Source organism: Hordeum vulgare, chromosome 3H (assembly GCF_904849725.1).
Source record: "Hordeum vulgare subsp. vulgare chromosome 3H, MorexV3_pseudomolecules_assembly, whole genome shotgun sequence".
Taxonomy (NCBI): Eukaryota; Viridiplantae; Streptophyta; class Magnoliopsida; order Poales; family Poaceae; genus Hordeum; species Hordeum vulgare.
In genome coordinates, this window is record NC_058520.1 from 129,632,291 (window position 1) to 129,648,815 (window position 16,525).

Sequence of the window (16,525 nt, forward strand, 5' to 3'; positions counted from 1 at the left end):
TAACTTCAGCACTCCGGATGGAATAGAGAGAAATGGCAATAAGAAGACTGATGAGAATTTCCAACATGGGAAAAATTACAAAGATGAATAGGATACAATGAACACGGATAATTAAATTAAATTCACCGGAAAAGATGACAGAATGAATAAAGATGAACATGAAGCTCCTAAGAATCTTCACAATGAATCACCAGCTACGAAAGGAAGACGAGATAGCGGAAGCATCACTGAAATGAAATACAGTTGGATGAAATCCAATCACTAAAGAAAAAGGACGGGAGGGCGGGGAAAAACAAAGACAACTTGGGACGGATGAGATGAAGTCCGGAATAAAATGAGAGAACGACCTTACGAAATTACGGAGGATAGAATTCACTAGAGGAGAAGCACACCGGTTGGAAAGAATTGACAAGACGACTCCGGTTGACAAGAACTGATAAGACAACTGATTGAGCAAAGAATTTGCACTCTCATATGAATATGAGAACACTGCTTAGAAAAGATCTGAAGTCACCGCTTGACATCGAAGCAACTTGAATTACCATATTCAGCAAAACAAAGGGATGAGGCTTATGAAACAAGCCAGAACAAACTCATGAGAAAGATTTCGTCCGATATTTTCATGGACAGGATCGCACGGGCTCGATTTTACAGTAGCCATCAAGTGCAAGGTAGTGCACCCGACATACGAAGCGTCCCCGAGTCGTAGCAAGCTACAAGGACTCTTTAAGACACAACGTGTACCGCTGTAAGTCGACCGTGAACAAACAAATCCACTAGATGTCGAACCCCAACATAACATCATGCATTTGTTGGAAGATTGTCCTATAAGCAACTACTTGAATTCCCACCTATGAATTCCCGAAATATCTGGTCATGCAATCTGGTACACGGATACAAGGAGTATTTCACACAACTCCTAAACTAACCCGTCACCTGTATCACATCCATCAACACACAACCAGAATCTTGGACCTTCATCTACAACAGACCCTCGTGATCACGACGATACAAAGTATGGCAGTACTCCCGAACAATCTGCACCAGTACTAGGGACATCGGGGTTATCTCGCCACTACCAGTATTGAAGCAATTATGAACATCCTTCGTTTTGAGATACTAAGAAATCTGAATGATAACGATGCGCTCAAGAATCCCCTGGAGCTGAACTCCCCTGAGACTTAAAGCAGATAGGAGGCACCAAGACAGGACTCCGTCACATCGGCATCATATAGATTCCAAAAATATCCGCGTGAACCTAATTTTTTTTTGAGTGAGAAGAGGAGTAGAATTAAATTATTACGTCAAGATTCCTCACCAGAGCATAGAAGAGGAGAAAAAAGAATCCTACTCTCCGATATATAACTAGACTCAAAGCAATTTTTTCACTAGACTCGACTCGGCCAAGTTCGATCAATCAAGGGGGCTCCTAGGTCGGTACTGCTCTGATACCAACTTGTCACGCCCAAGATGTGACCCTATCCTCAATTTGGCATGAAGGCCTCGTCAGGGATAGAAGCGCATCTCGTCGTGTCACAAGAATGGATATCGTTACAAGTACATGTACTGAAAAGAAGAGATATATATACAGAGTTGGCTTACACTCACCACAAGCTACATCAGAGTCACATCAGTACATTACATAATCATCAAGAGTAAGAGCAGGGTCCGACTACGGACGAAAACAAACGAGAAAAGACGAACGACGTCCATCCTTGCTATCCCAGGCTGCCGGCCTGGAACCCATCCTAGATCGATGATGAAGAAGAAGAAGAATCAACTCCAAATGTACAGTCAACGCGCTCGCATCAAGTAACCTTTACCTGTACCTGCAACTGGTGTTGTAGTAATCTGTGAGCCAGAGGGGACTCAGCAATCTCATTTCCAAAGGTATCAAGACTAGCAAAGCTTAATGGGTGAGGCATGGTTAAGTGGTGAGGTTGCAGCAGGGACTAAGCATATATTTGGTGGCTAACTTACAAATACCAGAAATAAGAGGGGGGAAGATCTACGCATAACGGACGTGAACTACTGATGATCAAATGAATGATCCTGAACACCTACCTACGTCAGACATAACCCCACTGTGTTCTCGATCGGAGAAGGAACTCACGAAAGAGACAGTCACGGTTACGCACACAGTTGGCAAGTTTTAATTAAGTTAACTTCAAGTTATCTAGAACCAGTGTTAAACAAAGCTTCCACGTTGCCACATAACCGCGGGCACGACTTTCCGAAAAGATTTAACCCTGCAGGGGTGCTCCAACTAGTCCATCACAAATTACCATAAGCCGCATAGAAATCCTCAATCACGAAGCTCGCGATCTCATCGGATTCCCTAGTGGAAAACCTCAACTCTGAGATTACCCAACGCATCACCGGAATCCCGATGCACAAGATATCTTGTCAAAGGTAAAACTAATCCAGAAAGGCCGCCCGACGTGTCGACGATCCAGATAGGAGTCGCGTACCTCGTTCTCAGGTCACGGCGGATGAGCTAGACGTCGGGATCGCTAAACCTCCGGGTGACCAGAGGGGCACCGGACATCGCTCAGGTGGGGCCAACACTCATGAGGAGCACTGGCCCGGGGGTTGATTAAATTATCCTCGGGGTCCGGGAAGTCCCTATGCAATTTTATTAGCTGATTAGGAAAATGTAGTACCGAAGTTGGGCCTTGCTAGACCAGCTTTAATCTAAAACGAATTATCAAGGGGGTCCCCATAACAACCCCGATCGTGTTAGGAGCGCTCATTTATGGAACATAACACCGGTAGCCGAAACTAAGGGGGGCAAAGGTGGAACAAAACACCAGGCTAGAAAGGCCGAGCCTTCCACCTTTTACCAAGTATATATGTGCATTAAATTAAATAGCATTTAATATGGTGATATAACAAGGAACCCATGCTTTCACATGGAAGCAACTGCACCTGCAACTAGCAACGCTAACACAGGGTTAAGCAAGCACTAACATAGCCAAACAGTGGTTTGCTAGGTTGAACAGGTTGAAGGTTTCATGTCATTGTTGATAGGCTGCTATTCAACATGTGATAGGCAACGAGAAATAATCGATAGAAGCGGTAAAACTAGCATGGCAATGATAGTAATGGTGTCCGGGGAAATGGTCATCTTGCCTGAGATCCCGCTTGGAAGAAGAATGACTCTGTGAAGTAGACGAAGCGATGTAGTCGAACGAGTCCTCACAATCCGGCATGCTGCGGAACTCTATCGAGAAGACGCAAATTGGAAACACAAATCAACACACGGAATTCACCAAACGATGCACAACACATATGATGCATGAACGGTCTAATGCAAGGCATGACAATCACAACAATCAAACACTACACATTAAGTGAAGTCCAATATGCAACGAATTGCATATTGACGAAACTCCACGTTAATTATTTAGTTCACTCCCGGTTATTAACACGGCAATATTAATGTTGTCAAACATGCAAGAGGTGAAGCGTAATTAAACTACTTATCTAGGCATTTTAAATGAGGTCGGAAATGACTTATAGCATCTCCGAAACGACCTCACATGTTAATTTACAATTCTGTCCAGATCTGAACTAATGCATTTAGTTAGTTGTTAAACAGCAAAACAAATAGGTTCACGTGATTCTATGCGTCAAGGCAAGCAATCTACACATAAAGAACATCTCCAACGGAGCTACGGATCAAAAGTTACAAGCACCGCAAGATATGATGGCATGAATGCAATATGTGTGCAACGACGGCTACGAGTACTTCAAAACAAACAACCAGCAAGAGAAAATGAAACTACACGAGATTCTAAGCAAGTTTCATGTAGGACACGTTCAAATCGGAGCTACGGTTCAACAACTACGAGCAAAACAAGAAATGACTACAATCTGCCAAAATCAGCCACATAGCTACTTCTACGCCCCACAACTACGACTACACAACTCCGATATGCTCAAGCAAGGCATGGCACGGAATAGGGCAAAAAGCACTACTACAAACTACTAACAAAAACTATCATGGCATCATGGATCACTAGGGAAAGAAGACACAAAATGGCTTCCCACACACTATTTTAGACTTCGTGAAAATTACACCTCATGAACGTGCAATTTTCGATCTGAAGCTATATTGACAGCAGAAAAACCTATAGCTACAGGACTCCAAATAGCATGGAACTTCACAGCAAGCTAGAGAAACACAAGGGGTACAACTAACTCCATTGGACCAACCTCAAAAGAGCTACACATCACAAGATACAAGCAAGACAAGACATCAACAAAACTATAACAGATTCCAGACTTAGAAATATTCCAGCTCCCCCAAATCAGCACTATTTCTAGCAACTTGAGAGCAAGCAAACAACACCTAAACATGCATTTCTATTGCAACCAAGAATACCAGGGGCTAGTCTAAACACCCAAGAACAACTTCCTAGTTGACAACTCCGTCAAACGAAGCACGGAATAAATCCTACGAATTAAACAAAAGGGCATCACGGCAAAATATCGCGCGAACTAATTTGCTCAAAAGCTAAAACTAATTGCACAGAAAAATCCCATGGATTTTTCTACCCCGAAAACATATAAAATATGTGGGGTTGCACAACAAAAATAAAGCCACACATAAATGCGAGATAATAACCTATATACGGGAAAATAAACTACCGGCAAACCCTACACGCAAAAATACCAATGACCGGTCTAAAATACATGCAAAAATGAATCCTAAAACATGGACATTTAAACTACGGTATTCGGACAAACCGGACACACGCGAAAAATAAATTACGGGCAAAACACATTGGACAGCACGCTAAACTAGGCATTCGGCATGCTAAACTACACCAAACAAAAATGCAAGTTGCACCAACGTATTCTATGCGCGAAACTACACAAAAACCATATATTGCACGTCTCGATCCGACACACGGTTAAAAAGTTAAGGGCAAATTAATATTTAGCTATTTTTCTGTAAATCCCAATTCACAGAAAAAAATCCTAAAAATTCTACGGGCCGAATCTAAACTGATTGGGCCTACAGCGAGATGGGCACTACCTAACTAATCAGCGCAGGGGCAAGGGATAGCTCACCTCGGGGTCTCGGGGTCCTCTTGGGCCGGCCTATAGAGGAGGAGGCGGCCTCGAGGTGGGCCACCGATCTGGGTTGGTGCTGGCGCTGGAGGAGGTCTGCTGGAGCGGCGAGCTGGGCCGAGGCGCAGCGCTGGGCCGACTTGGCTCTGGCGTATGGCAGGCGAGGCAGTTCCGCGTCGGGATCCTTCCGAGCGGGAACCAGAGGCGGCGCGACGAGGCTTCGGCAGGCGGCCGGGGACGGAGGCAGGCGGGGAAGGCGGATCCGGCAGCAAGGATCGCGGCTCCGGCCCGATCCGGTGGCGGCGGAACTCCAGCCGGCCGGCGGCGAGAGGCGGCGGCGCTAGGGCGAAGATACCCATGGCGACCGGCCCCTTGGTGGTGAGAGACAAGGAGCAGGGGGGCTCGTGATGCCGAAGGCACACCGAGGAGGAGCGGGGGCGGCCGGCTCGGGTCCTCCGGTGAACTTCCGGCAAGCGGCGCGACGTCCGGCGAGGGCTCCGGCGACCTCCGATTAGGGCTCTCGGGGCAGGAAGAGAAAGAGCTCGGCGCAGGGAGGAGAACGAGGGCGGCGGCGGCCGGATGGGCCTGCTCGGGCCCGATCTCGGGTCGGCGGGCCCGCGGCGGTTGGTGGGTGGTGGGAGGAGAGAGAGGCCGGATTAGGGTTTCGGGGCACGGAAAACGAGGTGGAGAGGGAGTGGATATCTAATTAATGGCATGGGGTCTATATATAGACAAACGGGGGGGGGGCTAGATTACCCGAAATCGCGTTCCGGATCTAACCGTGCGGTCGGATTCGGACGATTCCGAACACGGGTATGGATACGCGGCCGTGTAGAGGGGATATCCGGAGACGAGAGAGAGTACGGGCCGTGCAGCAACGAGATTTTTAAAACACCGACAGACGTCCGACGGTAGACCGAATACGGTGCCGCTACGGTCGACCGTTCGGGTACCAGACGAACTCCGATCGCGACGAAATTCGACAGGCGGCCTACCTATATAAAAATAATACCGCACGACAAATCTCAACCCGATCAGAGGAAGTTTTACGCACACTTTAAAAACAGGGTTTCGACGGTGCCGCGTGCGCGTGCGAGTGCGGTCGGGCTCAGAACGGACAACGACGAGAACCGGCAACTACTAACGGATGCATGTTTTTAAAACTGGCGGCAACGGAGATGCCGATGCAATGCAGATGATGCGCATGATGCAATGATGATGCAACAAAAGAAAATAGACACACGACGAAAACGGACTAAAGGGGGAATCTTCTAGAACACCGGCATCGGGCTGTCACAGTTCTCCACTCATCAAGCGAGCTAATGTCAAATAACCTCTTTTCACCGGCAAGTTTAAAATCAAAGTTGAGCTCTTTGATTGCCCAATAAGCTTTATGCTCTAGCTCAAGAGGTAAATGACATGCTTTACCGTACACCATTTTGTACGGAGACATGCCCATGGGATTCTTATAGGCAGTTCTATAAGCCCACAGTGCATCATCGAGCTTCTTAGACCAATTCTTTCTAGACCTGTTAATAGTCTTTTGCAGAATTAGTTTAATCTCTCTATTGCTTAGCTCTACTTGACCACTGGACTGAGAGTGATAGTAAGACGCAATTCTATGGTTGACATCGTACTTGGCAAGCGTTTTACGGAAAGCACCATGAATGAAATGTGAACCACCATCGGTCATTAGATATCTAGGGACTCCAAATCTAGGGAAAATAACTTCTTTAAGCATCCTGATAGAGGTGTTGTGATCAGCACTACTAGTGGGGATAGCTTCTACCCACTTAGTGACGTAATCAACAACAACTAAGATGTGAGTATACCCGTTGGATTTTGGAAAAGGTCCCATATAATCAAAGCCCCAAACATCAAATGGTTCAATGACAAGTGAATAGTTCATAGGCATTTCCTGACGTTTACCGATATTACCTACTCTTTGACATTCGTCACAAGACAAGACAAACTTAAGGGCATCCTTAAAGAGAGTGGGCCAATAGAAACCTGATTGCAATACCTTGTGTGCAGTTCTATCTCCCGCATGGTGTCCTCCGTAGGCCTCGGAGTGACACTTCTGTAGGATCTGTCCTTGTTCATGTTCAGGTACACAACGTCTAATAACACCATCTACTCCTGTTGGAAATATGCCCTAGAGGCAATAATAAATTAGTTATTATTATATTTCTTGGTTCATGATAATCGTTTATTATCCATGCTATAATTGTATTGATTGGAAACACAATACTTGTGTGGATACATAGACAAAACACTGTCCCTAGTAAGCCTCTAGTTGACTAGCTCGTTGATCAAAGATGGTCAAGGTTTCCTGGCCATAGGCAAGTGTTGTCACTTGATAACAGGATCACATCATTAGGAGAATCATGTGATGGACTAGACCCAAACTAATAGACGTAGCATGTTGATCGTGTCATTTTGTTGCTACTACTTTCTGCGTGTCAAGTATTTGTTCCTATGACCATGAGATCATATAACTCACGGACACCAGAGGAATGATTTGTGTGTATCAAACGTCGCAACGTAACTGGGTGACTATAAAGATGCTCTACAGGTATCTCCGAAGGTGTTCGTTGAGTTAGTATGGATCAAGACTGGGATTTGTCACTCCGTGTGACGGAGAGGTATCTCGGGGCCCACTCGGTAATACAACATCACACAAAAGCCTTGCAAGCAATGTGACTTAGTGTAAGTTGCAGGATCTTGTATTATGGAACGAGTAAAGAGACTTTCCGGTAAACGAGATTGAAATAGGTATGCAGATACTGACGATCGAATCTCGGGCAAGTAACATACCGAAGGACAAAGGGAATGACATACGGGATTATATGAATCCTTGGCACTGAGGTTCAAACGATAAGATCTTAGTAGAATATGTAGGATCCAATATGGGCATCCAGGTCCCGCTATTGGATATTGACTGAGGAGTCTCTCGGGTCATGTCTACATAGTTCTCGAACCCGCAGGGTCTGCACACTTAAGGTTCGACGTTGTTTTATGCGTATTTGAGTTATATGGTTGGTTACCGAATGTTGTTCGGAGTCCCGGATGAGATCACTGACGTCACGAGGGTTTCCGGAATGGTCCGGAAACAAAGATTGATATATAGGATGACCTCATTTGATTACCGGAAGGTTTTTGGAGTTACCGGGAATGTACCGGGAATGACGAATGGGTTCCGGGAGTTCACCGGGGGGGGGGGGGGGGCAACCCACCCCGGGGAAGCCCATAGGCCTTGGGGGTGGCGCACCAGCCCTTAGTGGGCTGGTGGGACAGCCCAAAAGAGCCCTATGCGCATTGGAAGAAAAATCAAAGAGAAAAGGAAAAAAAAGAAGGAGGTGGGAAAGGGAAGAAGGACTCCACCTTCCAAACCAAGTAGATTTCGGTTTGGGAGGGGGAGACCTTCCCCCTTAGGTTCGGCCGACCCCTTGGGAGTCCTTGGACCCCAAGGAAAGTCTCCCCCTCCTCCTCCTATATGTAGTGGGGTTTTAGGGCTGATTTGAGACAACTTTGCCACGGCAGCCCGACCACATATCTCCACGGTTTTACCTCTAGATCGCGTTTTTGCGGAGCTCGGGCGGAGCCCTGCTGAGACGAGATCATCACCAACCTACGGAGCGCCGTCACGCTGCCGGAGAACTCTTCTACCTCTCCGTCTCTCTTGGTGGATCAAGAAGGCCGAGATCATCGTCGAGCTGTACGTGTGCTGAACGCGGAGGTGCCGTCCGTTCGACACTAGATCGTGGGACTGATCACGGGACGGTTCGCGGGGCGGATCGAGGGACGTGAGGACGTTCCACTACATCAACCGCGTTCACTAACGCTTCTGCTGTACGGTCTACAAGGGTACGTAGATCACACATCCCCTCTCGTAGATGGACATCACCATGATAAGTCTTCGTGTGCGTAGGAAATTTTTTGTTTCCCATGCGACGTTCCCCAACAACTCCTTCCTTATAAAGGTGAGGATCATCCCAGAACTAATGTCTCAAGTCAAAGAATTTTTTTTTCTTTTGGTGGTATGTGAAACTAGGTGGTATATATTTGGCAACGATATAGTTTTCATAATGAGCATACCACGGTGCACTACGGGAAGCATTGATGACATTCAGTTGCTCATCAGGAAAGCTATCATCGATGGGTCGTGGGTCATCAAGAACATTCTCCAACCTAGAGAAGTTATCTGCTACGGGGTTATCAACACCCTTTCTGTCGACAACGTGCAAATCAAACTCTTGTACCAAGAGAACCCATCTGATAAGTCTAGGTTTAGCGTCTTTCTTCTCCATGAGGTACTTACTAGCAGAGTGATCAGTGTGAATAGTGACTTTGGAATCAACTATGTAAGACCTGGACTTTTCACATGCAAACACGACTGCTAAAAATTCCTTCTCCGTAGTAGCGTAGTTTCTTTGGGCACTGTCTAGAGTTTTACTAGCATAGTGAATAACATTCTACTTCTTGTCAACTCTTTGCTCTAGAACAACACCAACAGCATAATCACTAGCATCACACATGATTTCAAAAGGTAAGTTCCAATCAGGTGGTTGAACAATAGGTGCAGTTATCAAAGCCCTCTTAAGTATTTAGAAGGCTTCCTCGCAATCATCGTCAAAGACAAAAGGAATATCCTTTTGCAAGAGATTGGTAAGAGGACTAGAAATCTTAGAGAAGTCTTTAATGAACCTTCTATAGAAACCAGCATGACCAAGGAAACTTCTTATACCTTTGATATCTGTGGGGTATGGCATTTTCTCGATTGCATCAACCATAGCCTTATCGACTTCAATACCTCTTTCAGAAATTTTATGTCCTAAGACGATGCCTTCATTAACCATAACGTGGCACTTCTCCCAATTCAAGACAAGATTGGTGTCTTTACATCTCTGCAAAGGAAGACCCATAAACGGAGAAGTCATCCATGAAAACCTCAACAATCTTTTCACAAAAGTCAGAGAATATAGCCATCATACATCTTTGAAAGGTGGCACGTGCATTACATAAGCCAAAAGGCATACGTCTATAAGCAAAGGTACCGAAAGGGCAGGTGAAAGTGGTTTTCTCCTAATCAGATTGTGCAACCGGTATTTGGGAGAAACCAGAATAACCGTCTAGAAAGCAGAAGTGTGTGTGTTTAGACAGTCTTTCTAGCATTTGGTCGATAAATGGCAAAGGGTAATGATCTTTCCTAGTGGCTTTATTCAATTTCCTAAAATCGATCACCATCCTATAGCCAGTAATAATCCTCTGTGGGATCAATACATCCTTATCATTAGGGACAACGGTAATGCCTCCCTTCTTAGGGACGCAATGCACCGGACTCACCCAATCACTATGAGCAACATGATAGATGATGCCCGCTTCCAGGAGCTTTAGTATTTCTTTTCTCACTACTTCTTTCTTCTTAGGATTTAATCTCCTTTGATGATCAGCAACTGGTTTGAAATCAGGATCAGTTTTAATCTTGTGCTGGCATAGAGTAGGACTAATGCCCTTAAGATCATCAAGAGTATATCCAATAGCAGCACGGTGCTTCCTCAGAGTTTTTAGTAACTTCTTTTCTTCATGCTCTGAGAGGCTAGCACTAATAATAACAGGATATATCTCTTTTTCATCAAGATAAGCATACTTAAGAGTATGAGGCAACTGTTTAAGCTCGAACACAGGATCTCCTTTTGGTGGGGGTGGATCCCCAAGCAGTTCAACAAGCAAGTTATTCTTAAGGATAGGATATTGTTCTAAGACAACTCTATCTATCTCATCCCTTTCTTCCATATGCATATCATTTTCATGCTCAAGCAAGTATTTCTCTAAGGGATCAGTAGGAGGTACGACAATAGATGCTAAGGCAATAGTTTCATCCCTACTAGGCAACTCTTTTTCATGAGGTTGTCTACCAAACTTGGAGAAATTGAACTCATGTGACACACCTTCAAAGCCAAAGTGACAGTTTGCTTCTCGCAGTCAATATGAGCATTGATGGTATTGAGAAAAGGTCTGCCAAATATGATGGGACAAAAGCTATCTTGTGCGGTAGAAAGAACGAGGAAATCAGCAGGATACTTTGTTTTACCACATAAGACTTCAACATCCCTAAAAATTCCCACAGGGCAGATAGTATCTCTATTGGCAAGCTGAATAGTGACATCAATAGGTTCTATCTCAACAGGTGCAATCTCATCTTTGATTTCATCATATAAGGATTGAGGTATTGCACTAACACTAGCACCCACGTCACATAAACCATGGTAGCAATGATCTCCTATCTTAACAGAAACAACACGCTTGCCAACAACATGCCTATGTGTGTCTCTAGCGTGAGGTTTAGCAATTCTAGCAGCATCTTCACAGAAGTGAATATTATGTCCCCCAACATCGTCGGACAGAAGATTTTTGATAATAGCAATACTAGGTTCAACTCTAATTTTCTCAGGGGGTGTAGGTGTTCTAATGTAGCCTCTACGTATCACAGTTGAAGCTTTAGAATGATCCTTTATCCTAACAGGGAAAGGTGGTTTCTCAATGTAAGCACTGGGAACAATAGGATCATTATAGGCAATGACTTTCTCTTCAACTGGATTGGGTTTAACTACATTGACTTCTAAAGGAGGATGATATTTGAACCACTTCTCTTTGGGAAGATCAATATGAGCAGCAAAAGATTCACACAAGGAAGCTACTATCTCAGAGTCAAGTCCATACTTAGCGCTAAAATCACTAAAATTATTTGTTTCAACAAAGGATTTAACGCAATCAAACGTGAAATTCATACCTGACTACTTACCTTCTTCAAGCTCCCAATCTTCAGAGTTGCGTTTAATTCTCTCCAATAAATTCCTTCTGAAGTCAATATCTCTCTTCATAAAAGAACGGGTACAAGAAGTGTCAAGCATGGTGCGATCATCATGAGAAAGCCGAGCATAGAAGTTCTGAATGATAATTTCTCTCGAGAACTCATGGTTGGGGCATGAATATAACATTGATTTAATCCTCCCCCAAGCTTGAGCGATGTTTTTTCTGGCACGAGGCCAAAAATTATAAATGCATAGGATAAAACTTTTGATTAAATTCCAATTTCAACCGATTGTAGTCCCATGATCCAGTATCATCACATAGCCTATACCATTTCAACGCCTTATCCTTCAAAGATAAAGGAAAGACCTTCTTCTTGACCTCATCCTCGGGCAAACCTGCAAGCTTGAATAAACCACAAACTTCATCTACATAGATTAGATGCAAGTCTGGATGTGATGTTCCATCTCCTGTAAAAGGATTAGCCAGCAGTTTCTCTAGCATACCCGAAGGAAATTTGAAGCAAATATTTTCAGTAGGTGGAACAGATCGAGGTGAAACTATTTGTGCTTCTGTTCGAGGTGAAGATACCCCGAACAAGCCCCTCAAAGGATTAGTCTCCATAGTGACAAGTGACAATAAATTTCAGCACACTATACGAATGTTTCCTTACCAAGTTCCACCTACCAAAGGCGCTTCACTCTCCGACAACGACGCCAGAAAAGAGTCTTGATGACCCAGAAGTATAGGGGATCAATCGTAGTCCTTTCCATAAGTAAGAGTGTCGAACCCAACAAGGAGCAGAAGGATCTGACAAGTGGTTTTCAGCAAGAAAATATCTGCAAGCACTGAAATTATCGGTAACAAGTGATTGCGTGGTGAGATGTTTTGTAGCAAGCAACAAGTAACAAAAGTAGCAACGGTGCAGCAAAGTGTCCCAATCCGTTTTGTAGCAAGGGACAAGCCTAGACAAAGTCTTATAGGAGGAAAAACGCTCCCGAGGACACACGTGATTTTTTGTCATGCTAGTTTTCATCATGTTCATATGATCCTCGTTCGTTACTTTGATAGTTTGTTATGTGGGTGGACCGGCGCTTGGGTACTGCCCTTACTTGGAAAAGCATCCCACTTATGATTAACCCCTCTCACAAGCATCGGCAAATACGAAAGAAGAATTAAGACAAAGTCTAACCATAGCATTAAACTAGTGGATCCAAATCATCCCCTTACGAAGCAACACATAAACTAGGGTTTAAGCTTCTGTCACTCTAGCAACCCATCATCTACTTACACTTCCCAATGCCTTCCTCTAGGCCCAAATAATGGTGAAGTGTTATGTAGTCGACGTTCACATAACACCACTAGAGGAAAAACATCATACAACACATCAAAATATCGAACGAATACCAAATTCACATGACTATTTATAGCATGACTTATCCCATGTCCTCAGGAACAAAAGTAACTACTCAAAAAGCATAATCATATTCATGACCAGAGAGGTAATGAGTAAGATCAAGGATCTGAACATAAACTCTTCCACCAAGTAATCCAACTAGCATCAACTACAAAGATTAATTAACACTACTAGCAACCTTACAAGTACCAATCGGAGTCGGGAGACGGAGATTGGTTACAAGTGATGAACTAGGGTTTGGAGATGAGATGGTGCTGATCAAGATGTTGATGGTGATGTGTCCCCTCCGATGAGAGGAGTGTTGGTGATGACGATGGCGACGGTTTCCCCCTCCGGGAGGGAAGTTTCCCCAGCAGGATCGTCGTGCCGGAGCTCTAGATTGGTTCTGCTCAAGTTCCGCCTTGTGGCGGCGGCGAATCCACAAAAAAGATCCTCCCTGATTTTTTTCCAGATGAAACCCTTCATATAGCAGAAGAGAGGGGCCAGTGGGCCAGCATGCTGCCCACAAGCCCCCTAGGCGCGACCAGGGGGGTGGCCGCGCCTAGCAGGCTTGTGGCCACCTGCTGGCGCCCCTTTGGCGCTTCTTCGGCCCAGTATTTTTTATAAATCCGGAAAAAAAATCCTTGTGGATTTTTCTGGCGTTTGGAGTTGTGCAGAATAGGTATCTCAAACTTGCTCCACTTTGAGGCCAGAATTCCAGCTGCCGGCATTCTCCCTCTTCATGTAAACCTTGCAAAATAAGAGAGAAAAGGCATAAGTATTGTACCGTGAATTGAAATAACAGCCCAAGAAGCGATAAATAACAACATGAAAACATGATGCAAAATGGACGTATTAGATCCGACACCCAAATTTAATGCACGCGATAGCACTTTTTAATGCATGTCCAATTTTTCTAACACACACAATATTTTGCGGTATTTGCTGGAACTGTCCGGCGTCGAAAAAAATAATTTTCCAATGCGCGAAGCATTTTTGGCTGTCTGTTGAAGATGCTCTTAGAGCATCTCTACCAGACCCTGTATAATGCCATGACTCGTAAAATAACTGCCAAAATACGGGTCCATACGAAAAAAGTTGCCCGCTTAGACCCCACAAACGTGTCGGACCCGTATATATTTTTGCGGGACACGGTAAAAAGCTCCCTCCGATCTACAAAAATACAGTTTTCGCATCCCCTTCTACGGTGCCCTGTATCAAGAAAAAGCAGTTGGCGGGAGCCCAACTGCCATGGAAACTTCCGCGTTCGCCGTCCACATCCGCCATGCGCCACCCCGGACATCACCCCGCTAGTCCCCAACCGCCATCCCATCCGTCCACGACCGTCGCCAGTCCGCCCTTGGCCATCGCCCGTCCGGTGGTGGTCGTCGCCCGCCCGCCCCCGTTCGTCGCTCCTGGATGGATTGGCAACCAGAGCTAGCTAGCTAGATAGCTCGTGGATGGATTGGCAACCGGAGCTAGCTAGCTAGATAGCTCTTGGATCAATTGACAACCGAAGCTAGCTTGCTAGCTCGCTCGTGGATGGATTCAGTGACGGAGAAGCTTGCTTGCTAGCTAGCTCCTGGATGGATTCACTCGAGCCGTCCTGAGCGTCGGTGGCTATGTATTTGGCTGCTTCATACATTCTTCGTCGGCTTTTAAGAGAGAATTTAGTTGGCCATGGACACGGGTAAGAGAAAGAAGAAGATGTGAGAAAAAAATATAAGCGAAAATTTAATTTACAGTTTAAGTTTAAGGGATCTGTTCGACCGTAGCTCAAATCGATCCTTAAAGTGCATTTTTCATAAACTAAAAATCACGTTTGTAGTTCCACGTTTTAAGGGGTGTGTTAGAGATGCTCTTAAGGATAAGCGACACAGTGCCCAATACGCCTACCAGAGTACGTGTTTCCGAGCCTGCTTATCACAGCCACCGTGCTAGGTTTGGTTCGAGATGGACGCGCCGTCGTTCAGGGTTCTGAATAATTCCTTAGTTTGTCGTTTAGTGTGATGATCCTAGACCATCATATGTGTTTGTGTGAGCTTCCCGGTGACCGCTTGTAGGCATCAAGAGGCAAACACTTTTAGGGCGCGTTTGGTTCCCCTCATGCAGCCCAACTAGGCCCGCGTGGGATGTGCGCGTCGTGTTTGGTTGGCTGGGCTGCATGCGATTCGTAGCCCACATGAAGTTTAAAGCAGACCTCAGCCTGGCTCGGCGGAAACTGCCGAATCGACAGTCTCGTGAGCCAGGCTCGATGGGGCCATGCGTGCGAGGAGGTTAGATGCCTCGGGAAGCGCAGGAGACGGAGGGGACGTCTCATAACTCCCCTCCCACTCTCTTGTCATCACCCCCACACTGCTCCCACCTCTCCGCCTCACCGCCCCTCCCTCTCCTCTGCTCCTCTGCTCCGCCTCGCCCACCGTCGCGCCGTCCTTTGACCCCCGTTGACAAGCGCATCGCCAGCATCCAGAGCCGCTGGGTGGCCGGGGTCCAGAACTTGGGCAGGGACCAGGCGTCGGCGCTTCGAGTGTTGTCCCCCATTCGCTGCCGGCCACGACGAGGTCTGGCCAATGCGGTGCTGTCTGTTCCTGCTCTGCCGCCGGTTCCGGACCTCGTGGTCTTGGGCTCGGCACCGGCCCCGTCCACGGAGCCGGCATTTCTTGGAACCCCATTGGACAGGGGGTTTTCTTGACCCCTGTCCAAGGGTTTTCTCCCGTCGGCGGGCCGTCCTCCTCGACCTCCAGCATGGCCATGAACACGAGGTCAATGTCGCAGGCCGTTGCCAGGGTCGGATCCTCCTCTGCTCCGCCACCTCTCTCCTCATCGCCGGGGTTTTCACTCCGGCCTCGGTTTGCTGCAATTGCGCAAGCACCGGTGAGTCAAATAATCCCCAATGCTAGCTCGTAGATGTAGATTAGGGGTTTCTTTCTTTGGCATGTGCTACTACTTTTGTAGGATCCGAGTAGATCCGGTTCGATTCGATCCCAATCAAATCAAATCCGGTCGATCCGTTCTTGTTTGCTACAATGTTTGTTCTAGGATCTGTGTTCATGCAAATAACATGTTCATGTTAAAGCTAGGATCATGTTCATGTTGATGTTCATGTTGTTACATACATGTTTAAGCTAGGGTTTGTGTTGCATGCTCTAGATTGTTATACATGCATGTAGTAGGACCATTTTAGGATGCTGCCAAATGTGCATGGCTGCACATGGGTGCTATTTTTAGATGTTTCCA